Raw genomic sequence first — 27,408 nt, 5'->3', positions numbered from 1 at the left:
GGAGGATCACTTCAAGTTTGAGGCCGCCTTTGGCTACATAGTAAATTTCAAGCTATATAGTGAGACTTTGAAGATAGAGATAGACAGGAAAGGAAAAAGGAAAGGGAAGTGAGAGGAAAGAAGGGATGGAGGGAGAGGGAGAGGCAGGACAGTGAGGCTTTCTTCGGTCCTAGGCTCTGCCTGTGTTCTGCTGCATCTGTATCCACTCAGAGCTGCTCCCCGTGCCTGCTGCTCCAAAGGGAGTCCCCGATAAACTCTTAACTCTGGCGCTTAAGCTGTCTGCCCGTAGGGCAGGCAGGGCAGCCAGAATTACAGGCCCGGCCTGCATCTCTGCTCTTTACTCAACTAGTTTCTATCCCTCCATTTCTGAAGTTCTAAAATTATCTATGGAAAGAAGTGTTTTGACCTTGTGGCAATACGTTTTCTGTAAGGTCAGAAATAAATAAGTAAAAATTAATCTGACAATCTCCGAGAAGGCTGGAAAATGCTGCTCTGCCTTCCCCTTGGATTTGACCCCAGAACAGTTCCCCCTCATTGACAGCTGATTGGTTTAAATAATTCATAGCCTTTTGCCAGGCCTATGGCTTCCAAGTGGCACCTGCTTGATGAAGGCTGTGACTGACGGGTGATTACGGGCTTAAACATTCACTGTGTACCGGAGTGAGCTCAAACCCATCTCCCCAGGGCCTTCAGGCAAGTCTGTGCTCTCTCTCTCTCTCTCTCTCTCTCTCTCTCTCTCTCTCTCTCTCTCTCTCTCTCTCTCTCTGTACATGGACTTTCAGGAGTCTGTGTTCACCTTCTGTCACGTGACTAATGGAAATCAAATTCCGGCTTGGTTGTAAGTCTTTAACCCCTGAGCCATCTCATTGACCCTTCTATTTTTTGAAGCAGGGTCTCTCACTAAATCTGGAGCTAGCCATTTCTGCTAGACTAGCTGGCCAGCAAGTCCCCAAGAGCTGTCTGTCTCTGCCTGTGCCACCTGGACATGCCAGAACTGGGGCTACAGGAACGTTCCTCTGTGCTTGGCTTTTACACTGGCTGTGGAGTGAAAAGTCTTCATGCTTGCACAGGCAGCACTTGACCCGCAGAGCTGTCCCCCCAGTGTGAATGTGGTCTTTTCTAGAGCACAGACTCACCAACAGTCAGCTTGAGGGGTGCTCAAACTTTCCTGTTGTCCAAAGGCCAGGGCTGGCTGTGTTCCCTAGGACACACGGAGGTACCTGAGTACTAAGTTGCATGCCTCACCCTAGTATCTGCAGGGAACCCGGCTTCCTCTGTCTCTAAGGTGGGGGGGTCCATCAATTTCACAGGCCTATCAAGGATCTGGATTGTCTGCTATCAAAGGGGGACCACAGTTTCTTCCAGGACTTCTGATAGAGGACAAAGTGACCTGATCTTTTAAAGAGAGGAGAGAAACAGAGCACCCCTGAGACTAAGAGGTTAGGGATGCCACTGAAGGTAGACAGGGACATGCCAGTGACAACTTCAACAAAAGGCACCAAAGAAGGGGTAATGAAAGACAGTCACAAGTGACAAATGACAGAAATGTGGCACATTCTTAGACAAGGGTGTGGCATTTCCTCAAACCCAAGCCATGAAAGAGCAGGTGAGCACACGTTTGTGGTACCCGGGTTGCCATGGTGAAGCAGGTCAGTGAGGCAGGTTACTTTTTGAATGGGGTGGAAAGAAGGTAGAGAGCCATAGATGGAGAAGCTGCAGGTAACAGTGTTTCCTTCTCCTCAGGGGTTCTGGGGGCTTTTCGGGGAGCTTAGATCCAGCTCCTGCTAGGTGAGGTGAAGCCTGAGGGCGAGGACTTTCTTGTTCCCCACGGTGATGCCTTACCCACACTTGCTGAGCCCCAGGCTTCCACCAGACCCTGGCTGATGTGTGTATATTGGGGATTAGGAAGCTCATCCAGGGGCTGGAAGGTTCACTTCACAGGCTCAGGATGATGCCTAGTGTTTGGTTTTAGTTTCTAGGCTCAGAGCTTCTCCTGTAGTGGGATACTAAAAATGTGTATAGGGTAAACCGTGGACTCTCCCAGACAACAGAGACAACTGTGTGTGTGTGTGTGTGTGTGTGTGTGTGTGTGTGTGTGTGTGTGTGTGTAAGGGATCGACACAAGGGATGGAGGTGATTGATTTATTTGAGTAGGTAGCAAGGATTAGGAGAAGATGGAAAAGACTGGAAATTGAACCCTCTGAACTTCAATAATGTCAGAACTGTCCTTAAAACCTTTACGTGCCTGCCTACAAAGAGAACATCACAAAACATATGTGCTGATCTTACTTACAAATTCCTCAGTGCTGTGGAATGGGTGTGTCCAATGAGGGACCATTCTGGTGGAAGGGTAGATGGGAGGTAGATAGAGAGAAGCCAAGGGTAAGGCCACTTACATCATGGGAGGTTGGCCCCAAGAGCAAAGAAGAGTTGCCACTCTCCTGCTGCAGCTGTCACTGCTGCAGAAGTCAGAGGAAAGTGATCACAGGGCGGGGGTCTCAGCCACTTCCTCCAGAGGCTCTAGCCTCCATCCTAATTCATCTCCTGAGGAGAATACTCTACAGTTTGCAGAACACACCAGGCCTGTTGGAGAACTGACATCAGGGACTAGGAAAGCATCCTTGAGTGAGGAAGGACAGGGCCATCAGGTCACTTGGTCCTTGTGCATCTCACTGTTGCATGTGTTTATGGGTGGGCACAGAATAGTTGTCTGTTCTCTGACCTGGGAATGACCATGCTTGACCCTAGAGCCCTGTATTGCAGCTTCCCCCTGCGGGATGACCTTGGTCCTGGCTGATGGTACCATGTGGTGACCTCAGATCCAGGCTGGCTTCTGAGCAGGGGGAGTGATGACCATCTGGGAGAAGTGATGATGGGAAAATGACTGTACCTCTCCCAGCTCCCACTTTATAGCACAGACTGTGGCTAAACTCCTTTAGTCCTAAAACCATGCTCACTATGAGGATGGCTTTAAAGTCCCATTTTTTTTTCAGATGGGGAAACTGAGACCTAATGTAGTTCACGACAAGATCTGGGTTGGGCACAGGCGGTATGTTTCCTGAGACAGAGTTCCTGGCTTCTGTGCTATGCTGCAGGGAGGAGGGAAACGGGCCAGAGTGAGTGATGAACTACACCTCGGCCCCTGCTCTCCGATTCTTGGCTGTGTGGCCTTGACCAAATGAACTGATCTCTCCGAGCCTTGGTTTCTTTATTATAAAATCAATTTTGATCACAGTACCTGCTTCCCAGGGTTGCTTTGAGGGTCAAAGTGTATGACCTCTAAGTACAATGTGGGGCTTTTTATTCTCAGTGTTGGATAGCGGATGGTCAGGTGCCTCATGAGGTGGTCAATCCATCAAAAGATAGCAATCTCCAGCCTTATCTTTCACAAAACAGGGGCTATGCCCAGCCTTTAGGGTCAAGGGCTGGGGTGAATTCCATCTCATGAGTCACATGGCACTCTCATGTTAAGTGAAGTTAGCTCTTCCAGGACGGTGTATCTTACTGTATGGAGAATGGACCCAGGAGTTACAGCTCATCAGACACCATGAGGCTTGCTGGGATGCACTGAATTTCAATGCTACCTGCCAGTTAAAGGCCTGGCCTGCCTGAGCCAGCTCTCAGCTCTCCCACACTGTGACTCACTCCTGCCTTTAGCCAGTTCCCTTGTTTTGGGAGCTCCATCCTCCTGACTCTGATTGTTTCCACAGACATATTTAAGAACGAGAGGGAGGGAGAAAAGAATGGCTGTGCTGACTATTCTCCCTACCCCTTAGAGCAGGCCTGGTGTAATGCCTGTTCTTCCAAGGGGCTGCAAGAGCTTCATATGTGCACCCACTGGCCCTCACTCTGAGCCAATGAGGGCGGGATGGCCCTGCCACTCACTGTAGGAGGGACAGACTTGGTGGTCTCCTGGATTGGGAGACATCAGAGGCCATGATGGAGTCTCATCTCAACCTTCAAAGAACAGGCTCCTATATTCTCTGGAAGAAGAAATAGGAGGAGGAGGAGGAAGAGGAGAATGAGGACAAGGAGGAAGAAAAAGAGGAAGAAAAGGAAGAAGAGGAGAAGGAGGAAGAGGAAGAAGAGGAAGGAGGAGAAGAAGAAGAGGAGAAGAAGAGGAAGAAGAAGAGCAAGAGGAAGAGGAAGAAGAGGAGGAGGAGGAAGAGGAGGAGGAGGAGGAGGAGGAGGAAGAAGAAGAAGAAGAAGAAGAAGAAGAAGAAGAAGAAGAAGACGACTGTGCATGGGCTATGTGTTGTCCTGATGTGAGGTATATGTGTGTGTCTTCTGTGTACACATATATGTGTGTGGAGGCCAAAGGATAATTTTGGGTGTTATTCCTCAGGCACCCTGCTTTTTTTTTTTTTTTTTTTTACATTTTGAGACAGGTTCTCTTACTAGCCTAGAGCTTTCCATGTATGCCAGACTGGCTGGCCACTGAGACTCAGAGATGAGCTTCTTTCTGCCTCCCCAGTGCTGGCATCCCAAGTGTAGGCCACCATGCTTGCTTCCACGGTCCTGGACACCAAGCTCAGGTCCTCATGCTTGCGAGGCAAACACCTCACCGACAGCTCCCCCTAGTCCTTGATGTGAGTTTTCATGGACATGTGGTCCTGCCATTCTTAGAACTATGACCACACACTTTTACCCTTCCTGGTAAGTCTGTCATCAACCTGGACTTAGTGGTGGCAGAAGAGATTGCTTTTGTTGGGACTAAGCACCCCTCTTTAGGAGAGTAGTGTCTGCCACCTGTTACATGTAAACTGGTACTAAAGCAGTTTGGCCTCGGCAGATATTGCCACTGGAGCTGTCATTAAAATGGCAGTGTCATTCATTTTGCAAATGAGTGACATTAGGCCGTGAGAGCTAAGTCACTCTCCTAAGGTATGAGCAGATTCCTAATCTAGGCCTGCATTGTTAGGACCACCCAGGAAGCACAAGCCTCAGGGTCTCTCACTCACATTGGGTGCCTTCCTCATGGGACTGCGAGGGGGCGTGGCCTGCTGTGGCTGGCTACCGAGGCAGTCATTAGCTACCTCTTCTCTCTTACAGAAGAGGAAACAGGCTGACAGGGTAAGAGGGCCAAGGTCACAATGCTCAGAAGTGGAAGATGCAGAGAGCTTCTAGCCCTGATGCTTTGCTTTCATATCCAGTACTATTTCTTGTACCCCACTCACTGCCTGGGAACACCTGCTGGACAAATTTTAGCAAATGCCCTTGGAAAAAATGACAGGGACCTCATTTCCTTATGTGGCTCAGTGGAGCTGTCCCTGCTGCTGCTAGTATGGGGGGAGAGAGAGAGAGAGAGGAGAGAGAGAGAGAGAGAGAGAGAGAGAGAGAGAGAGAGAATATGTGTGTGTGTGTGTGTGTGTGTGTGTGTGTGTGTGTGTGTGTGTAAATCACAGAGAGAGTGACTTCAGTGTTGTCCCTTTCTCTCCCTTTGTTGCTAACGTCTCACCATATCAAACAGACTCTGCTTTAGAGGAAAAACCATAATGAATGACTCAAAATAACTCCGCTGAAGAAAGCTCAGGTTTCATTTGAATCACAGAGGAAACGATTCCTTTTCAGTGGGGGGGGGGGGGGGGGAGGCACTCTCTGTATTTCCTGGAGGAGGCTTGCAGAATCTGCAAGATCCTCCTAAGTCAAGAACAGTTAGGGCTAAATGGTTGGTTTGAAAATTCACTTAGCTAGCACCCACCCCTGTGATCCCAGAGCACCACCAAACACCACTTAAAGGAGAGAAGACACCATGTTTCTGACATCCTGTTCTCTGAGACCCACAGGAAAAGGAGTGGATGGTTTCTCCATCCTTGGCCTGTCTTGGTGAGCTTCTTGCTAGGGGCTGGGTCAGGGTGGTCTACATAACCACGTAAGCCTATTACAAGTTGATCTCGTTCATCACCATGGTGCGCGTCAATCAAGACAGTTCTTAGAAGCCAAGATGCAGATTTAATCAATGCGCCTTGATCCGATTAGATTCCGTTGGATCCCCAAGGAAACCAAGGGCAATGAGGGTATGTTTCTGCAGAAACTTAGCTTGACCCACATGTGCTACAAGCGAAGCTGAAATCACCAGAAAAACATACGCAGGCACAGGCCTCCCCACGCTGCCGCTGTTCACTTGTAATGCAGGTCTGTGTGCTTGACAATGCCTCTGTGACAATGCCTCTGCAGAGTGCCACAGCCAAGTTGTGAATTACACGTTCTCTTTTTGCCTGGAGAATAGTTCTATTCACCCAGGCAGCCAATAGGAGTCGAGCTGATTAATAAAAGCCCGTTTCTTTTAAGCGTCATTTTTAAGTATTGCAGTCTGACTGCTCTGTGCCGACTCGGATTTGAACAAAGCCAGTTTGGAAGCCGCTAAAACGAGTGTATTACTCAGCTTTATCGACACAATATGTTCTGAGGCTGCAAGTCAGGTAATGATGCCAACCATTGGAGGGAGGAGGGCGGGTCGCGGATGTGGTGATATGCTGGGGTTAAGGGTAAAGTGATTGCACCCAGGCTTGATATCCCAGGTGAAATAAGGCCACAGAAAGTTCTGGAATTCTTACTTCCCAAAACCCAAACATGGCCTGAAGACTGAGCAGCACTCTGCCGTGGCTTTCGCTTATGTGACTTTGGGTGAGAGTAAGCAAGGCTACTTTAAGTTTCACGGTCCATGAGGGGAGTTGGGTACATGAATGGAGCCAGGAGGAAGTGGCCAGACTCTCATGGCTTCATTCTTTATCCAGGCTGCAGATCCAAGCTACTGTTTCATTTGCTGTCTTTTCGGAGGGAACCAGCGCACTTTCAATATCACCTTCTCCTACCCTCTTTTCCACGCACGTTCACATTTGACCCACTTCCCCCTTCTATCCAAAGACTCGGCCCAATTCTCAAGCCCTTCTCCCCCACAGTTCTGACCCAATTCTCTCACCATTTCCACAAAGACGTGACCCAATTTGCCTCCATCCTTCCCCATGCACATGCCATCACCCCCCCCCCCCCCCCCCCCCCCGCCCCAACCCTCAGCTCTCACGCTCCAGCCCCAACCTCACTTCCACCCCCAGGCTCCTCATCACACCTGTTCCTCCCTGTTTCCCCACACGGGCTGGAGCTGGACCAGCGTTCTTCTCCCTGAGGCCACACCACCCCCTTCTCCAGCACAGGGAAGGGCCAGCTTCACTTGGGCACAGCCTCCTCCCTGCCAGGTGTGTTCCCAGGGATCTGACTCATTTCCCTCACTTCTTAAACCCTGCTCCCCACCATGAACCTCACCACACAGCCTCTTCCCAAGGACATGCCTGGCAGGTCACTGCTGAAATGTCAAGGCCACTCTCAATGCCAGCGCTCCCAATTACAGTTTGCAGCCCAGCCCCGCGCAGGCAATTACCGCCGCACCTGCTATGGCCAGAGGAAACCGTGCAGCTGCCTATGCCTTCAACTGCGATTTTGTTATTAGGTTATTTTTAAAGAAATCATTTTGTTGGCGGCCTATCTGTCAGCACTTGCATTTCTTTTCTTAAGTAAATATGATCTGTGAGTAGTTATGGTGAAGTGTGACAGGCCACAGGTCAGGCGGCTCAGGGTCTTTGTATGAACTCATGGAAAGGGTCAATATCCCACCCAGGGCACCTTCTCCTTGTGTCCCCACAAAGTCAGCAGGACTCTTTAAGGGGTGAGTGGAGATGGCTCTCCATGGCGCGTTCATTAAGTAAATATGTGCCAATCGCCCCAAACGGTTTTAATCTATTCACCGAAAAAGCTACCAAGTGGCTTGTTAAGCACTGTCACTGACTTATGCAAATATGCATGAAGCAGTGGAATGTGGTGGACAGAAGACCAAATGGGCTTTGTGGTACCCCTTCATCTTGCTTACTGTCTGTGTAGGTGATGGAGACAGAGGCTGCGGATCCCCACTGAGACACTCAGGGTGGGATGATGATTAGGAATAGCCGCTGTTTGGGAGAGCCCTGAGTTTTTCCTCTTAAAAGGAAGTGATCGCAGAAGAAAGGTTTCGAGTACGGCCAAGACTTAGTCTCAATGTTTATTATAACGATGACAGCTATTCGGGTTGTTGAAGAAGCCATCACCACCTTCTCTCGCCTTGGCCTCCATCCCAGTCACCGTTATCATTGTTATCAACATCACACTCAGGTACCATTTCATTCACCATCGTCATACTCAGAGGTGCCACATCTACCACAACTACTGCATCCGCATCCGAACCGCTCTCAGCTTCACCTCGCCGCGCCATCTACACCACCTCCTTTATTTATGAATGAAGTCTTTGAAAAGAGTAAGGATGAAAAATAGAAAATTTCACCCCCTATTTATTTCATTTTGTTTTTGAGACAAAGCACCATGCATCCCGGGCTGGACTCAACTATAACACCTAGGTGAAGATGATCCTGAGCTTCTGGTCCTCCTGCCTCCACTGCTGGAATTACAGCTCTGTGTGCCCAGTTTCTCAGGTGACCCTGGGAATTGAACTCAGGGCTTTGTGCTTGTGGGGCAAGCACTCTACCACGTGAGCCACATCTCAGCTCTCCTGTTTTTACATCTTTAAGTATTCATCTGCTTCCTGTATGAATACATTAGCTGTTTGAACTTTAGTAACTCTCCTCCTTTTCGTTTTTCCTTGTCCTCCAGCTCTTCCCTTGCTTCCTCTTATCCCCCCCCACCTCCCTTGGAGCTGTCTTACTTAACCCTATGGCCCCCAAGGACGTGCAGCACCCTTCCAAAGGCCCCACAAGTCATGCAGTCCCTGCTTGCTAGAAATGAGACGGAGGGTGGCGGCTGAAGGAGGGAGCAGTTCTCTGTACTCAAACCAAATGTTTCCATCCAAGCTGATAGTCAATCTGAACTGATGCCTGGCCTTTCACAGACGTGGCTGTACAGTGCCCACCTCTTCGGCACTCACCATGTTAGTATTGACCCTCAGCTTTCAGGCAGCAAAGGAACCAAGTCCACAGACTCTGGGCTTTCCCTTCAGGACACATCCCTGGCTTTACCCACTACTTCCGTTTGTTTGCTTGTTTTTATCGAACTCTGACACTGATGGACTTTTGTTCTGGGGATCCATCTGTGGACCAGAATTTAATACCCAGCCCCTCTGATGACCCATCATCAGATGAACAAATCTGTGCTAACGTCACCCAACTTCTTTGGGTCTTGCCGCTCTCATCCAAGCGGTGGGAATTCCACCATACAATGTGGGTGAGAATGCAATGGAATATGGTCTTTGCATTAGTTCCTGGGAGTCCAGCCTGTGGTGGGTGCATGCTCACCGGGGGCTTGCTTCCCTCAGCATTGTCATCCCAACTAGGCACCTCGAGCCAGGGAGCTGCAAGAACTTGGATCCAGCCTCCTGGAAGATCAGGTATTCTTGGGAGGTGCCCCACACCCCCTTGTTGGCCACTCACTGCTACGCAGACAAGGGACTCTGATCTATTCTCAGGGTCCACATTAAGTATTCTTGGGGTGAAGTTCAACACCCTAAGTTCCAGTGTTTCATTTATGAATGGATGGAGGAAGGGCTGCCCACAAATCTAAGTGATTCAATCAGCGTGAAGGGTAGGAAGCGGATGAAGGAAATAGCGTGCCTCTCCAACTCTCCTGCGTTATTGGGCATCCAATCTTTAAGCATGTGCACAACGTTATTTTGTGGACCCCCTTCTCCCTATGGGTTACATCTCTGGTTCGGTGGAATACCACCACAGCTGCCTGCTCCTGGGGCCCACCTCCCCCTCCTCTCTGCTCATCTTTACCGCGCTCAGCCATCGAGGGCGGTTGATAATTGCATTCGGGAACTGTGACACGGGCAGGGAAGGAGGAAGCATTCCCATGCGATTGGATGTCCTTTTAAAAACTTCAAGAATGCCCTGAGACGATTCACTTGTCCCCACGGATGGGGGCCGTTCCTACAGTTTGGTTCATGCCTGGGGAAGAGGCAGAGTCTGTGCTGGAGCCGGGGAAGAGGACAGAGGCTATTCCAAACCCAGTCTCACCTCTGCTTGTGAGCTTCACAAGGGGGCTACCCAGTCTCTTTTCTACTCAGTTTCCCCATCTGCAAAATGAGGTTTTAAAGCCAGGTATCCACGTGATTGTAGTCAGGACAAAATAAGATAAATTTTAATAATTGTTCTTTTTTTTTTTCCTGCTATCCTTTCCCTTTCTTTATATTTTCCTGTTCTCTCCAGGTTTCTTGATCTAGATTTCTAGAAATGCTGGCAGCTCAGAGGTGGGATACTGGATCCTGGTGACCTTGGGAAGATGGGCGGGGAAGAACCCTACGTAAATTGAATTGCATACACAAGGACAGTGACATAATTGCGTGGGATCATTATTACATAGGAAAACAAAGTGATTCCAAAATAACAGCAATAGTATGGGAAGCCAGCCGGCATTTCTAACCTCTGACTTGTTTGTGACTACTGCCCTAGTTATAATTGATGCTAAATCATGCAGTTATTAAAAAAAAAAAAGAAGAAGACATCCAACTCGACAATACTGATAACAGTGATGCCTCTTCCCAGCATGGGAGGCTCTCACTTTGCTTTAATTGAAGGAAAGCTATGCAAGTGTTTTCTCCCTTTCACCCCCAATTCTTCCTTTCTCCCCCTCCCTCCCTGACTCAGGCCATCTGTCCAGCTATTAAAATCTCATCAGCTTCATTGTGAGAGTACTGACTTCCCTCAGACAGCCATCCCAAAGGGGGCGCCTGAAGCCAGGCACTCTGGTCCCTTTGAAGGGCAGGCGTTTACTTTGAGCTCTTGTTGGGAAGTGTCCCATCTTCCCTTCCTGGCTTCTCAATGCTAAATCGACAAGGGACTCTGAGATTTATTTCCCAGGCCCACATTAATGCCCAGTAATTAGTTTATAGCCTTCCTAATGTGTGGACACGTTCTGCGGTGGAAGAAATCATGGTGGCTCTTGTCAGCGGGTTAGGGTCTAACAAGACAGTGCTTGATATATGGAAGAAGAGCGCTTGGGGTGAAGTTCAGCTCTCTAAGTTCAGCATGTTCTTTATGGATGATGCAGGAGGGGATGCTCATGAATCCAAGTGGTCCAGCCAGAACGAATCACAGGAAGGGGACCAAGGCAATAGCCTGTGTTCTGCATCACTACCGTGCCAGAAATGTCAATGTGAGCATCTAGAGTTGCCTGGAAGATGGGGCTCTGGGAACTTGGAGGTTCTCCTGTGTCATTTGATGTGGGAAGACCGTCTTAATTGTGGGCCAGGCCATCCTCTGGACTGTATAAAATGGAGAAGGCAAGCAGAACCCCATCACATACCCATTTATTCCTCTCTATTTCTTTTTTCTTTCTTTTTTTTTTTTTGAGACAGGGTTTCTATGTGTAGCCTTGACTGTCCTGAAATCGATCTGTAGACCAGGCTGGCCTTGAACTCACAGCGATCCGCCTGTCTCTGCCTCCCAAGGGCTGGGATTAAAGGCCTGAGCCACCACCGCCCGGTTCCTCTCTATTTCTTGACTGTGGGTGTGATGTGACCAGATGCTTCAAGCCCCTGCCTTGACTTTCTTGTCAGGATAGGCTGTGAGCTGTGAGCCAGGACAAACCCTTTGTCCTTCAAGTTGTTTTTGTTGGGGTATTTTTTTTTTTAAATCACAGCAGCAAGGAAAGAAAACAAGATGCCATCTTTAGGCCCACGTGGCGTGTTATAGGCTAGTGTGTGGCGTATCATTCTAAGCCCTGTTTTCCCAGAATGCTCTGTCACTATGTGTTAACTGAGGCTTCACCTCTGTGACACAGCTGCCCCTCTTCTCATCTCCCACTAGGAGCTGTCACTCCTGTGACACCTGGGCACTTCCCGAAGCAAGGGTGGTCAGTCGCCTGGCTTTGCGGATTGTACACTCACAGATTCAACTAACCACAGATCAAATGTGGTATAAAACCCGCCCCTACAGTGTGCCCATTCAGAGAGCTCTCTTGTTCTTACTTCCCAGATGACATCCTGGGACGGCTTTTTGCACAGCATTGAGTTGTGCTTGGTGACAGGCACATTATAATAATGATATGCGGGTCCCCTGGGCTCTCACCCCTTCCCCAACACCTGCCACCACACCCTGTCATGTGGTGTTCCTGCCTCCTCCCCACCAGCCTGGGTCTCATTCCTGGTTCCTGTTCTCAGGCGGGAGACATGGGGCAAGTGGTGACACTTGAGTCATCTAGAGATGGTTTAAGCACACTAGGAAACACGTGTTGGCTACTTGTCAATAGTGTGCCGTTTCTCCTCCTCTACCTCCTCCTGTGCACCTGCGATGTCATTATCAGGCACTATTCATCTTTCATTTAGAAACAGGGTCTGTCATTGGCCGGGAGCTTTCCAGGTAGGCTAAGACGTCTGGTCTGTGAGACCCAAGGATTCTTCCATCTCTGCCTTCCCAACACTGGAATTACAAGCACCATGATGCCCGGAGTTTTACATCAGTTCTGGGGCTCAGACCCAGGCTTCATGCAAGCGCTTTACCCACCCACGGAGCTATCTCTCTAGCCCTAAGCTGGATATTTTAAACAGTTGTTAAAATTATAATGAGAGCCTTAAATCTGTGTGTCTGTAGACATTGCTCAGGGTGAAGCTCTCGAGTGAGCATCACTTAAAGGTGAGTGTCTGGGTAATAGCAGAACGGTAGGCATCTGCGTAATAGCATGACGGTCGGCGTCTGGGTAACGCACATGATCTGTAAATGATGGATGGCTGCAAGCAGCACCCGCCAGCTCTGGAGCCTCTGAGTGTGTGAGCCTTGAACTTCTGAGTGCGAGCCTTCTAGCATGCTGCTGGTTGGGTGTCATCTCTGTTCTTGCTGGCAGATGAAAGGGTGGGTCAGAGAGGCTAGCCCGTGGCCTTAGAGCCAGTCAGGATCCACAGCCAGGTTCACCTAATGCCCAGAACCCTTTCTTCCCGAGGATGGAGCTACTGGATTGTCAGTGTGCGGAAAAATCTAGGGCAGGAAGCCCTCAGGGCCAGGGGTGGGGGATGGGGGGGGGGGAAATCTACAGGATGCTGTGGTGTGTGGCCTTGTTGTTCAAGGCTCCAGGTGCCACTTCAGCTGGGGCTCTAGGGCCACAGACTCTGTGGATCTTTCATATTATTCCACTAACAGTAGTTTTTTTCAGAGAGCTGTCCAAGAACAGACTGTCCGCAGGAGCAGATGTCCCTCCCTGCCTCGGGGAGAGGCAGACCCTTTCTGGAATCATGTTTTCTCTTCTTCTGATCCCAACTGTCATGGAATCCATTTCCCCACCCATTCCCAGGGTGGCGGGGGGGGGGGGGGAGGATGCCCCTATGCCTAGGAGGGCCTATGCTGGTCCTCTGGGCTCTCATCCCTCCCCCAACACCTGCCACCACACCCTGTCATGTGGTGTTCCTGCCTCCTCCCACCAGCCTGGGAGGAGTCTCATTCCTGGTTCCTGTTCTCAGGCGGGAGACACGGGGCAAGGCTCAGCCTCTGTGGCCCTGCTCTGTGCCACGCATCGGCCATCTCACCTACCTGCTCTGCCTCTGCCTGGGAGGCCGGTGCCAGAGCACAGTGTTCCTGAGCTGGAGAGAAGCCCTTTGAAGCAAGTAGCATTCTCTGAAGCAGGCCTGGGGGCGGAGGACTTTGCCATTCCAGGGCCCGGGATGCAGGGCATCTGCCTACTTTCAGCTTGCGTTGCTTCACTGGGAAGCCAGACTTTAGTCATTTTGTTCTTCCCTATTTCCTCCCTGCCTAGATCCCCTTTCTGACATTATGATTTTCTTTTGGGGGAGACTGGTGTGCATCAGGCACTGTCTCTTTTACTTCACCGTACCCATTAGCCTTCCCCTCACTCACTGTCCAGGCAGAGGCAAAACCAATATGGCATTGCCCCTTAGCTTTCCCTCCTGGTTGAAATGGGGACTACTTAAAGACTAGAAGCAGCCGGGCATGGTGGCGCACGCCTTTAATCCCAGCACTCGGGAGGCAGAGGCGGGTGGATCGCTGTGAGTTCGAGGCCAGCCTGGTCTACAAAGTGAGTCCAGGACAGCCAAGGCTACACAGAGAAACCTTGTCTCGAAAAACCAAAAAAAAATAAAAATAAAAATAAAAAAATAAAAAAATAAAGACTAGAAGCACAAGAAAGTATATGGATATTTGCATGTGCCTGAACTGGTGGGCAGTGAACACCCAAGGATGCCCCTCAGCTGGTGCTGCCTACTTCTGCCTCCCCTCAGGTCCATCCACCATCTGCATTACCATGGATGCTGCAGAACACCCAGACATTGGAAGCCTTCTCCTACCACAAAGCCCATCTCCAAAGAGAGGCCCTGTGAATGTGCAAACCAGGAAGGAGGAAGGCCTGCGTTGCCATGGATGTGTGAGGCCCCTCTCTGGCCAACGCCGCCATGCTGCTCTCCTGTGGGCAGATACACTTTTAGAAGCAATGGCTTTGTGGATCACTGCATGAGCCTGGAGTTCACCAGGGGGAACAAGAGAGATGCAAGACCAGGTGGCAGCCAAGGGATGCAGAAGAGCAAGTGGCTGAGCCTCCTGAAGCTGGGATCCAGCAGAGTATGTGGACCAGAGAGAGGAGCAGCTGGGCCGTGAAGGAGCAGTCAAGCCCCTTCTATCTCACAGGCACCGTTAGCTGCTACTCTGAGCTGCATACCTGCAGCCACTGCTTGTCACTGACTCTGTAGGCCTGCACAGCCCCTTCCCGTTCTTGGCCTCATGGCCTTCTAGGAGAAGGGAACACATAGGGTACTCTGGAGGCACTGCTAGCTCCCTTGGTCTTCTTGACTAGGAACCATAGAACCTCTAGCGTCTTACTGGCTACATGGCAGCCTGGGACAGAGAATGAGCCATGAGATATTCCTTGTACTTTATGTTTGGACATGGAAAAGAACCTTAGGGCCTTTGAGACTAAAGCGAAACTGTGACAGTGTCTAGGAAACAGTCCGAGGAGCCCTTTGCCCCCTGTTCTTTTGTACCATCTGCCACCTTACTGTGTGAAAGGCGAAGGCACTTGCTGGGGCTCTGGCACCCATGCTGGACCATTGAGACTAAGAGTCACAGTTATGGTGGTAGAGTGGGGATTCAGGGATAGTCTGTGTTGCCAACCAGTGTGTGCATCCTCCAGACAGGTGCTGAACATCATGCCTGCAGATCCACGTGTTCGGTCAAGAAGAAACCCTTTCACCGTATTTGATGCCTTGTTAATTTTGTTTTTCTGGTACTTGCAATCCAATGTAATCCTTTGATTAAAAACTCTAAGATTTCTTCCTGAAAACTGGTCTGGGGCAGTGACACTAGGTTTTTTATTTCTGTTTGTTTGTTTTTGAGACAGTGTTTCCCTGTGTAACCCTGGCTGTCCTTGAACTCACTCTGTAGATCAGAGATCCACCTGCCTCTAACTCCCAAGTCCTGGGATTAAAGGCATGTGTCACTGCTGCCCTAGCTGACTTTAGGAATCTTTAAGTTGTTGCAGACTGTCTTAGTCGGGTATAGGTTTTCGGGGTTGGAAGTTCATTAAGTATTCACTCCCCACAAGGCAAAATGACCACGTTCCCAAAATGACCACACCCCTGTTCTGCAACCTGCATGCACCTCTGTTTGCATTGTCCCACAGTGCGGTTGGAAGGGGCTGCCATGGAATTAAGGGCTCTAGTCATCTGGCCTCCAGCTGAAGGATGTTTCTGGGCTGTCTGGGTCTCTAAGAACAGAAGAGAAAGACTGTCCCAGTTCTGGCTCTGGGGATGAAGAAAGAGCACAGGGAAAGGATTATGGGTGCTTCTAGAAACAGCAGACACCCAAGGGCCTCAAAAGGAATCCAGTTCTGCTGGGAACTTGGCCTTAGCCTGGGAAACACCCTCAGACTTGCAGCCTGTGGAACTGTAGGGGAATGAACGTGTGTTGTTTGAAGGCCCTATGGTCTCAGTCATTTGTTACAGCTGCAACAGGCACCAAGTACGCAGCCTGCTTCCTGAGGGGCCACGTAGGTCACAGAGTCCTGGGCTGCTCATGTAGGGTGACCTGTGTGGTCCTCAGGACAGGGTTTGGCACCCAATCACCAGCCAGTTCCCAGGGAAAGTCCCCTTTTCACAGAGCCTTAATTTCAAGTTGTGGTCCAATAGACAAGCAGCACCTGCAGGCTGCAAACACAGCATGTCAGCAGCCACCTGGAGCCAGGGTCAGCGTCAGCATTGCAGCAGGATCCCTGGGGATTGTGGGAATACTGGCATAATACTAGCTCTTTTAGACCTCACTCTGATCTCTCCTTGGCCTCACCCTTCTGAAACCAGCCATGGGTGTCTTTCTCTGCTTTGAGCCCTTTCTCTATTCGACTCAGCAAACTCCTCTTCATCCTACAGAACCCAATATAGAGATTACTTCCTAGATGTTTCCCTACCTGAGCCCTTTATATAGAACAACTTTCTTCTCTGGCCCTTGTGTGTGTTGGGCTCATGGTAATGACCTTGGAGACTTCCCACGTCTTCTCCTTCAGAAATGAGACACATCTGCTCTGACAGACATTTTCGGAACTCCTAGAACATACTGCCTAAAAACTGCATGCCAGTCTCCTTTTGTATCGGGGTAATGGCACCGAGTAACAGAAAAGGACCCTGGCTAGGACAGGAGCAATGTGTGCTGATGAAATACCTGCAAAAGACACTAGAAACAACACAAAACATAAAGCAGGCCAAGAGCAGGCAACAGGAGGCAGCCCACTCCCTACCCCAGGCTTTGGCTGGACTCAGGAGAGCCAGTGACACCACACAGAGTCAGGAGGTATTAAAGACAACTCAACTGGGATCAAATCAGGCTATTCTTCCAGACCAAACTACACATCTTTAAGATTCTTTATTGGCTTATTTTTGATCGGCTGATTTTATGCACATGTGTGGTGTGTGTATATATGTGGTGTGTGCACATGCATTTGAGCGCGTTCACTTGCAATTGTGCACGTGGAGGCCAGATGCCCACATCATGTGTCACTCTTCTTACTCTTTGTTTTTGTTTGTTTGTTTGTTTGTTTGTTTTTCACACAGAGCTCTCACTGAAGCTGTCTCGACTCACTACTTCAGGTGGGCTGACTGGCTAGCAAGCTCCCCAGGATCTGCCTGTTACCACTCTCTCTCAACCCAACACAGGTACTGTCACACCTGGCTTTCACATGGGAACTGGGGATCTGGACTGAGGTCCTATGAGTACAGCAAGCACTTGATCTACTGAGCCATCTTGCCAGCTCCCAAAGTCCCTGCAACGCTCTTTTCTGGGTGATTGCTCATTGATTCTTTTCCCTATGTAGAGGGCTCTTAAAAGTTTCCTCTGGTCCAGGAGGTCTTAATAGATACAAATTGGAAATGGGGTATCCTTTGACCCACTGGAAATCCACCCCGTACCCCTGCCTCCATGCACAGGCAATACACAACACCCATCTTTCTGGAAACTGGTATTTAGTTATGAATGAAGCTCAGCAAGGACGCACTTCCAGACCTGGGGCCAAGGGTGGGGAGTATTGCTCTTTGAAAACGCAACCATGGAGGTGTGGCATGGGCACACAGTTCTCCTTGGAGCTGCCAGCTTGAAGGGGACACCTGGGAAGTGGGTGGCAGAATCAGCTCTCGGAAGCTTAATTGAGAGCTAACATCTGGGAAACATCAGCAATAGCTCTGAGTAGAACAGAGGCACTCAAGGAATGTTAATGGTTGGGGGCCGGGAGAAGGTTCTAGTTGGGCACGCACCAGGACCCAAGTTTGATTTTTTCACATCCCACACGTAAGGCTTCGCTGTGTGTGGCCCCCACCCCCGAGTTTGATTCCCAGAACCCACATTTAAGGCCCTGACTGTGCGCTGTGCGTTTTTGTTAATCTCCGGGAAGTGCTGGTAAGAGAAGATACCCAGGTAGCCCAGCCTAATTCACAAGCTTCAGGCCACTGAGAGACAGTTACCAAAAAAGATGAATAGCACCCTCACACAAGCACTATTATTGTGTAATAGTGGCAGCTGTATGCGCAATCACATGCATGCACACACAATGGCTATTTTTTCTGTTTTTTTTTTTTTTTTGAGACAGGGTTTCTCTGTGTAGCCTTGGCTGTCCTAGACTCACTTTGTAGACCAGGCTGGCCTCGAATTCACAGTGATCCACCTGCTGAGTGCTGGGATTAAAGGCGTGCACCACCACGCCTGGCACAATGGCTATCATCATCGTCATCATCATCATCATCATCATCATCATCATCATCATCATCACCACTGTGCTTGATATAACTGGGATGTGGCAGAGGATAAGGTTTGTCCTTTATCTGAGATAAAGATGGGACCAAGCTGAGCAAGGGAAGCCACAGAGAGTAAGTGATCAGGCAGAGAAAATGAACAAAGTGCACGGTGGAGCAGAACTGGGCTAGAGAAACTCTTAGGTGGCCACAGCCTCCCCACTACCGAAGAGAGCTTTGCTGCATAGGGGTAAGGCCAGGGAGATGCTGGCACTGGGTACTAAGGGCGTAGGGGAGTACCGACTGAAGGGCTGGCTCTCAAAGGAACGCAGCCACAGCAACCTGCTCCTGGGAACTTGTTCTGAAGCCTGGGCATCTTGTCAGCAGCTGGAGGCCTACCCAAGGGTGTGGAGGCTCAGAGAGGACAAGCAGAGTGGGAACGGAGGAAGGGGCGGAGGCTCCTTGGAGGTGGCTGCAGGATGTGAAATCTATACCTCTGCTAGGCGGTAACCACCCTGCATTTCCACCCCAAGCCAAGTCATCCAGCACCCCCAAGGCTGTGACTTACTACCTTTGCTGAGCTATCCAGCAAAATATCCAGCCACACGGGCCTCCAACATGAGGGTACAAGGGAAACACTGCTCCCGCCCATCTGCTCTTGGAGAATGTGTGTTTCTGAAGCCTTAAAGGAAAGGCGGGCTGAAAGGTTGGTTTGATACCCTAGCAGGGAAGGAGGGCGGTCCTTGCATCATCCCTGCGCTCCTAGAATTCCACGTTCTTATATATTCCTTGGTGTGTTATCAACATTGGTCCCTGGTGGGGCTCCTCCCTAAGGCTCAATTCCTTGAGGGAGCAGATGAGCCTTTTATGCCCTAAGGGTGTGCTCTCCGCTAGGCAATGGGCCACGCTCTGGGGTAGAGGCAGCCCTGTCTGTGTTTACCATCCATGGTGGTTTGTGAAATGTCACCCAGGCTTGTGTATTTGAACACTTGGTCCTCAGTTGGTGTTGCTGTTTGTGGTGGCTTCGATATCCTTTGGAGGTGCAGCCTTGCTGGAGGAAGTACGTCCCTGGAGGTCAGCCTTGAGTGTTTATAGCCTCGCCTCACTTCCTGCTCACTCTCTCTGCTTCCTGTGTGTGGATACAATGTGACCAGCCAGCATCCTGCCACGCCATGTCTATCCTCCTGGAACCCAAAACAACCTCTTTTCTTCCTTAAGTTGCTTTTGGCCATAGTGTTTCACTTACAGCAACGGAAAAGGAACAGAATCGACCTCACCTTCTAGGAAAGTGAAAAATGGGGATCTGGATAGAAGTAACCCCTACTGCGCGCCATGCTTCATCTCTGTTACTGTGACTACCTTCACGCGAGCCACACAGTTATTGCAGCTGCCCCCTCTCCAGGCCTTGTGCCTCCCCAGTAAACCCCGAAGTGGCATTGACTCCTCACACCACCCATTAGACCCTCAAGATTGAAGGACCGGAGAGAGCGGGATCCTCCTGGTTCTCACTCTAGCCTAACAGGAACTGCTCTGTGAGCTGCTTCTGTCCGCCTGGACTCACATCTACATGCCTCCCAGCTTTGTCTCTCCCTGCCTTCCAGTCCCAAGAGATCATCAGCATTTCCTCTTGGGAACCTGTATTTCTGTGTATACCATCCCTCTTTCAGACTACACCCCTTTCTCTCTAGCTGATCACTCAATTTTCAGGACTCAGTTTCCCCCAGGAGCCCCGCTTTTCCCCTTCTCCATGCTCCCAGAATCCCCAAGTGGCATTGACTTCCTCATACCACCCATTAGACCCTCAAGATTCACAGCAGCAGCAGCAGCAGCATCTGGATTCACTGGTGGATCTTCTCTACTACACTGAACTCTTCCGGGACAGAGATCCACACTGGCAGCTCTATCCCAGGGGCTCAGAGTCTGGCCAGGGTGGCATGGAGGACAGTCACTGAGAACACTTCACTCTCTCTTCCTTGCCAGGACCACATTCCTTGGCCTTACGTTGCTTTGGGCCAGGGTCCGGACACTAGCTAATGGCTGTGGAGACCCCGTTGGGGTTACAGCACACCGCCTGTTGTTCTCTTGACCAGCAAGGTGGCTCTCTTCCTCTGATCCCAAGGCACACATTTTAAGTGCCAATGTTACAGAAATAAGAGTGGCTCAGTCTTTCCCTCTCTCTGTGTATTTTTATGTATGGGTGTGTTCACGTGGGTACACATGTGGGTAGACATCAAGGGGTCAAGTTTGGGTGGTGTTCTTTAGGTGCCATCCGACTAAGTTTTTGAGGCAAGGTCTCTCATTGGCCTGGAGCTAATGAAGTGGTAAAACTGGCTGGCCAGTGAACTCCCAGGATACATCCATTTCTACGCTACTTGTATTGGGATTTCAAGTACTCACCACCGTGCCTGACTCCCTCCCTCTCCCTCCCCCCTCTCTGTGTGTCTGTGTGTGTGTCTGTGTGTGTGTCTGTGTGTCTGTGTCTCTCTGTGTGTATCTGTCTATATATGTGTACACATGAATGTGACTGTGGTATGGGCATGCCATGGTAAAGGTTTGGGAGTCAGAGGCCATCCTTAGAGTCGGTCTTTGCCTTCCACCTTGTCTGAGGCAGGATCTCTCACTATTCAACACAGCCTAGCTGGCCTGGGAGCTTCTGAGGATCCTCTTGTCTCCACCTGAGACCATCACTGTAAAATATGCTACTGCACCCAGCTTTGCATGGGCTCTGGGGATTTGAACTCAGGTTTTCATGCTTGTAAGGCAAATACTTTACCCAGCCCACAGCCTATTTTTAAAATGTGGTACCAGAGGCCTCTTTCATGGAAAGCAACTTACTGAGCCATGCTTCTGGCTCCCAGAGTCTATTTTAGAAACACCATGGATCCTACCAACCATACAGAGTTCCAAGTCTCCTAAACTCAACCCCGTGTGCCGCCACTTAGCGGTACTAATCCATGCTTAACCTGTGCCCCATAAGCCAGAACTGTTAAATTAGTCTGTAAGGACCCCATGTCAGTGACCTCGAGTCAGTGAGACCTTCTCGTGAGGTTTTGAGATCCCTGGCTGTGCACTTGGGACTTTATAGAGGCTGAACCAGTGCAGAGATTGCTTCATATGTGCCTCTGGGGAAACAGCCTGGACATTTAAAATGTGAACTTCATTTGAGTATGGGGTTTGGCTAAAAGAATTATTTAAGATTAAAAAGATTAAAAAGAGCCATTGATGATTTAAATTTATAAAACATTATTACTGTTATTAATTATTGTTGTTATTATTATTATTATTATTATTATTATTATTATTATTATTATTATTTAGAAACAGGGTCTCACACTGCGGTTAAGGTCATCCTGGAACTCGCTATGTAGCCCAGGTTTGCCTCAAACTTGTGACAATCCTCCTGCCTCAGCCTCCTGAGTTCTGAGCTCATTGGTGTGAACCACCACAGCACGTCCTGGTATTCTGACAGAACTGAAAACACCTTAGAAGCCTGGCTAGACGTTTTACCCTTCTCCCTGACACTGAAGCTCTCTCTGAAATGCTTCAGGACAGCCTCTGTAGACGATGGAGGAGGGAAAGTTGGGGCTAATGTAAAGGGTCCCCACAATCAGCTTTCCCAGGTCCCACTTCTATTACTGCTCTTTGTCACTCTTCCTTTCCTGGCAGCCCCCCCTGTCTCCCTTTCTCCTTCATCCTCTCCCCTGTCTTAGGTTCATTCCTTATTTTGCAGTGTCAAAAGGATGTTTTGTTTTTACTGCTCACTCAGAGGCCCACTCCTGAGTGATAGGAAGGGGCTGCTAAGGCTGAACTATCTACCCTCCTTTTGTAGCTGGTGATAGTTATTCATCCGCCAACACAGGCTGACATTCTGCACTGTCACTATCAACTGTGGGTACAGCGGAAAGCAGGAGAGAGATAAGATTGCAGAACAAAACCTCAACACCATGAGCTGGACAGCAGTAAGTACTTTGTAAAAGCAAACAAACCAATAAAATGACTACAGGATGGGATTTAGGTGGGAATAGGGATTGGCTGAGGACAAGAAGAACAGCTGTCATCACAGATGGAGTGTTCTTCCTTTCCTTACCCTACGGAGTCATTTAAGCTCTAACCCCCCAACCACCCTTGCAATGGGGTTATGACACTTCCTGCTCTTAGAAGAAAGGAAGCTGAGGCTTAGAGGGGCTCTTGATGGCCCCAAATGCCGCAGCTCATTAGGTTGAAGAGAACCCAGTCCCATAGGGTTACAAACATTTCCCTTTCCAACATCAAGCTTCCTCTGAAAACTCCCATGATGCACAGGGGAGGTAGAGTTGGGTATTTTCTTAAACTTGTCATAAACCTATGGAATGGTCATGCCAAGAACACCTCCAAAGGAAAAGATCCCAAAGAAAAAAGTGCCCAGTGGGTCAGGGCTATAGTCCTCTGCTGGGAATTGGTCATTGCAATTCTTCAGCCTCAGTTTAGCCAAGAAAGAGGGGGTGGGGGGCGTGGACTACAGTCAGGTCCTCTTGAAAGGGGCAAGGTGGCACAGTGGCAGTCGAGTGGCCGAGAGCTCAGCCCTCCTGACTACGCATGCTGGCTCAATGGGGGCTCTATCTGATGGAGACAAAATAGGACCTGTTATAGGCAGTGACCATGAACAGTAGCCAAGGTCCCATGCCCAGAGTGTTCCATGGCCCTCCATAGTATATGGAGCATAGGAGAGAAGGGAGCTCCAGGTGTGACAGGGGCGTGAGTACAAGTTCTGGCTCAGCCACTTTCTGCCATATGACCCTGGTATACGGTCCCCTCCTCCCACTCACCTTAGAAGCAAAGGCAAGGCAGAGAGTGTTTGGAGCGGGGCAGCTGTGAAGGGCAATGGGCAGAGTCAGGCTTGGCTATGCTAAAACACTGGGCCTGATCTCTGTCAAGCTACTGGGCCCTGGGTGGTGGGGGTAGGGCAGGACGTTTGGATGAGTTGAATGGCAGTTTTCCTAAAGAACAGAAGGTTCTATAGGTGCTGACTAGGGTTGGTAGAGTATGATTCCCAGAGGTCCCTGCTCTGGACATGGCTAAGTGACACTTGAATTGCTATAACAGAAAATGAAGAAAACCTGCTGCCCCCTTTCCCTTAGAGATTGTGTGGATTCTCTTCTCCCTCCCTTGAATAATTTGCCCTCACTTTGGCCACTTAGGAACTGCACAGCTCAGAGATGGAGCCCTTTGGCTTCTTCTATTTTATAATAAACTCATGACTCATTATTATTTTTTAAAAAAGAATTCCAGGAAGAAAAAAAAAACCAAGAAAAAACCAAATCATTCTGATTCTCCCCCTTCTCTCTGCGCTCTCTCTCTCTCTCTCTCTCTCTCTCTCTCTCTCTCTCTCTCTCTCTCTCTCTCTCTCTCCCCATTCTAATGTTTGTATTCATTTCAATCATATTATAAATCTCTGAATCTAGATGTTAACAAATATTTCTTGTGCATCTACTGTGGGCTAAGTTCCTAGACTCTGGGCCCTAGAGAAAGCCAGGTGATCTTAGAAATAGTGTTACATTATTACAATATTAGGGACCAGTGTGCACACACTGAGAAGGCTCAGACCAAGGCAAGAGTGTTCAGGCAGGCAGGTGGCCTCTGTTGGACCAAAACCTCTATTCTTTCCTTCTGTAGAAACAAGAATGCATGCTGAGAGGCCTGGAACATTCTAACACCTTGAAGGCCAGATGAGAACCGTGCAGCTCCAAACTTAGAAAAGAGCTAGGGACAGGGGAGGTGTTCATTATTTAAAGAGAGTAAAGGCGCCGAGTAACTAGTCAGAGGTACCATGCACAGGCAGATGTAAGGCATCACTGATACCGCAGGGCTGGAAGGTCCAGCAAGGGGAAGGCACCAATCTGGAAAGATAGCAATAATCTTGCTGTTACTTAAGGCGTGGTAAGGAGTACAGAAGGAGGGAGAGGGGCTCCTCCTCTGCAGGGCTGTAAGTCCTCTGGGGGAGAGTGGAGTGGGGAAGTATCTGGAGAGCACCAACACCGTGAGTCTCTTGTCCCTGGAAATGCTTCCTCTGAGGTTACAGCAGAGGCCAGTTCTCCAAGTGGCAAGCCACGGTGCTGCAAACATGTTGTATTTGCAGGAAGCCATTCCTGCGCCCTTTTGGAAATTAGACTAAGTTGTTTGTTTGTTTTTTTCCTGAAAGAGCCAGGTCAGCTTCTCACTCCGGGACTCCTAAGGCAGTCTGTACATGCCAGTGCCACGTACAGCCTGCCCCCTCTACCGCCACAGGCTTGAAACTCAGTAAGGACACCCACCTACCAGACAGTTCACGTTCACACAGAGAGTTTTCAGTTATCCGCAGAGGGGAATATTTCCTTGATTTCTCTCTTTCTCCAGAGTGTGGCCCTAACAGGTGGCCATCCCTCTGCAGACTCATTATTTTCAAAAGCAGCCACAGAGGCCAGGAACTATTTCCCAATTCTTCTTTTCACGGCAAGGTAAAAAGAAAATAACCACCTCAGGAGACTACGCACAGAAATCCTAATGAAAAGTAGAGAGTAAAAGACATGAGAGGAGGCAAGGCCTGGTTTTCAGCTGCAGTTACCGGCAGCCTTTCAGGGAGAAAATTGGAAACCTGTTCACAAGGTCTCCAGTGTGGGCACAGAGCACAATTAAAGATGGGGTGAGGGGATCTTTCTGGGAAGTCTACTTTCTCACCCTAGGCCCCGACTTGAAGAAGTGCCGATAACCCAGCCCTCTTTGAAGCTGACTGTGTTCTGAACCCTCAGAGACTCAAACGTGTCAATGACACCATTGGGGCTGTGCATGCCAATTCCCCCCGGCTTGCGGAAGTGCATACAGTTTGAAAAGCAGCACCTTAAACTCCTCCAGCCTCTTCCTGAGTGGCCTAGGTGAGGTGGCCCCAGGCCCTCAAAGCTCCAAGACAGAAGCTCAAGACATGAAAAGTCAGGTTGGATAGGGCCCTGAAACTCACCAGCTCTTGTAGGCTGGGGCCTCAGCTCCACATGGAGAAGGGACTATTAACCCAGTCCTCCCCTCACCGCCAGGAGGCAAGTGCTGGGTTGGGCACTAGGGGAGGCCGCTGGGGACAGTGCCAAACCCACAGTTCCTGCGTGCATCACACAACTCTATCCCCTTGTAAGCGATCGAAGAGGAAGAGAGTGCAGCTTGGAGAGAAAGTTAAAGGGGGTGGGTAGCTGCAGACTCCTGAACAGATGGGCTTCTAATGAAAACACTTAAGCCTTTTGATGCACAAGTGACCCAAAGCCATCGCAAGTCTGCCTGTCTATTGTGAATTATAAGATGTTTAAAAGATCACAGAATTAAGAATCCGTTGATAAACCCCTGACTTAAACAGTATATTTACACAAAGTCACCAATATCTGATTACATTTGCCCTAAAATAAAGACGGATTTTTTTTATTCTCAAAATTTTCTTGGCTGCAGATCTCTTTATCCCTCTAACCAAAATCCAAGGAACGCAAATCGCTGCCAGGATCATGTCCCCAAAGCAACCCTCATTCACTTCGCTCTCTTTCTCTTCAGCATCAAAGCTTGCCATAAATGTTTAATTACATGGAAGCCGTCTTTCCACTGCAAATGACTGGCGCTATGAAAGGCTTTTCATTTTTTAAGAGAGGCGGAATGCGTGTGTGTAAAACGGTCCCTATTAATTTCCTGATATTGACTCTCTGGCTGGGGACGAGCACGGAGTGTTCAGCAGAGAGCACCTCTGCAGAATGTTAAAGGCAGCGCTTGGACTGAGAAAGGGTACCAAATGCAGTATGCGTCAAACAGACCATCGCTCAATGAAGTCACTTAGCTATTCAAAACATGTTCAGCCATCACTCAACCGTTTGCACCAAGAACACCGGGAGGGGGCATGCGATGTGAGCTCTTTCCCAGACTAGTGTTTGGCTCAATATGGGTTAGACACCCAGGACCGCGTCAGTTTTACCCTCTCCCCCCATCTGCTGGCCCCAACTCCCTGCAGCACAATCCCATGTTGAGCTTAACAAACAGTTCTGCAGTGCTCACTTCCCGATGCTGCCTCAAAGGGCCTCCAGGGTTGGCTCATATCAGTGGAACACACACAAGCCTCTTTCTACACAGGGCATATGTGCCTCTCTGCCTGTCTTCCTATAGGTGGCTTGTGCACACAGACGGATATAGCTATGCAAATTCACTCCTTCCTATTAAAGTCTGTGGCTAAATGCAGCTTGTATGACCTGCAGAGTTTTCCCCCTTGCTCTTGTGTTATTAACGTGTCCCAGAAGCACATGCCTTCCTCATGTCCTAGTCTCCCAGCCTTTACACCGTGGGAGCCCCTTGGCCCACGGCACATGCAGCACACATGCCCCAATGACTCTGCAAGATCAAGGCCAACAGCTGACACCCCCCACCCCATGCTTTCCCATTCCCCCCTCAACCTCCCCGTGCCCTCGACTCCTGCCTGCACAGTGCTGACTCAACTTGCTTCTGGATGTCAGACATGTCACTCTGCGTGGAAGCAAATCAGCGCTCAGCCTAACCTGCAAGTGACCGACGTTTATTAGAACTTGGGCTTTTTTTTTCCAGTGAGAGACACATGCATTTTCAGACTTCGTAAATGTTAAAACACACATATACACATAGTCAGCCGCCTCAAATGCTATGTGGGGCTCGCAGACATTACAAAATGCTCTTGAACGCAGCTTGGGCTCCTGGAATAATTAGAATCTACCAAATAAGGATTCTTAGAAACAACAGATTTTTTTTTTTAAAAAAGAGGAGATTTGCAGATGGTGCTGGGCCTGCAACTTTTGAGGAGTGAGGGGAAGAGAAAGAAGCTTTTCTGAATCCTTCATTGCAAAAAGCTGAGCAGCACGCAGGAAAGCAATTTATTATTCCTCCTCATAGGTGGCAAAGCTGGACCCAAAGGCAAACCCTAAGGACCCCCAAAACATCCAGAGCACATCTGACTCTACAGACAATTTCTTGTTTTTCACCGTTTCATAGACCATTCCAATGAGGAGATTTGGGAGGACAGGGTGGAGGCCAAAGAGTAGAGAGTGTGGGTTTTGCTTATTGATTTTTCTTTCCTCTGAAACTAACCCAGCCAACCTTGATCTGCAGCAGCGGCGGAGGGAGTGAAGTGGGAAAATGGTGGAATGTGGAGGGGACTTATTTGGAGGCGGGTGGGGAGGGGGAGTGTGTGGAGGGGAGGGGCGGCGTGGGGAGGGGGA

The 27,408-nt window shown here is 49.5% G+C and overlaps 1 protein-coding gene across 2 annotated transcripts in view; it reads right to left on the bottom strand.

Moving 5' to 3' along the window:
- The window catches only part of CACNG2 (calcium voltage-gated channel auxiliary subunit gamma 2), a 122,848-nt gene that overhangs the window by 94,540 nt on the left and 900 nt on the right, over positions 1-27,408 (bottom strand). The window lies entirely within an intron of this gene.

Source organism: Acomys minous (assembly GCF_964271855.1).
Source record: "Acomys minous genome assembly, chromosome: 12".
In the NCBI taxonomy this organism is placed as follows: Eukaryota; Metazoa; Chordata; class Mammalia; order Rodentia; family Muridae; genus Acomys; species Acomys minous.
The sequence above is the reverse complement of the archived record's forward strand: the minus strand, read 5'-3'. Positions and strand labels throughout refer to the sequence as shown.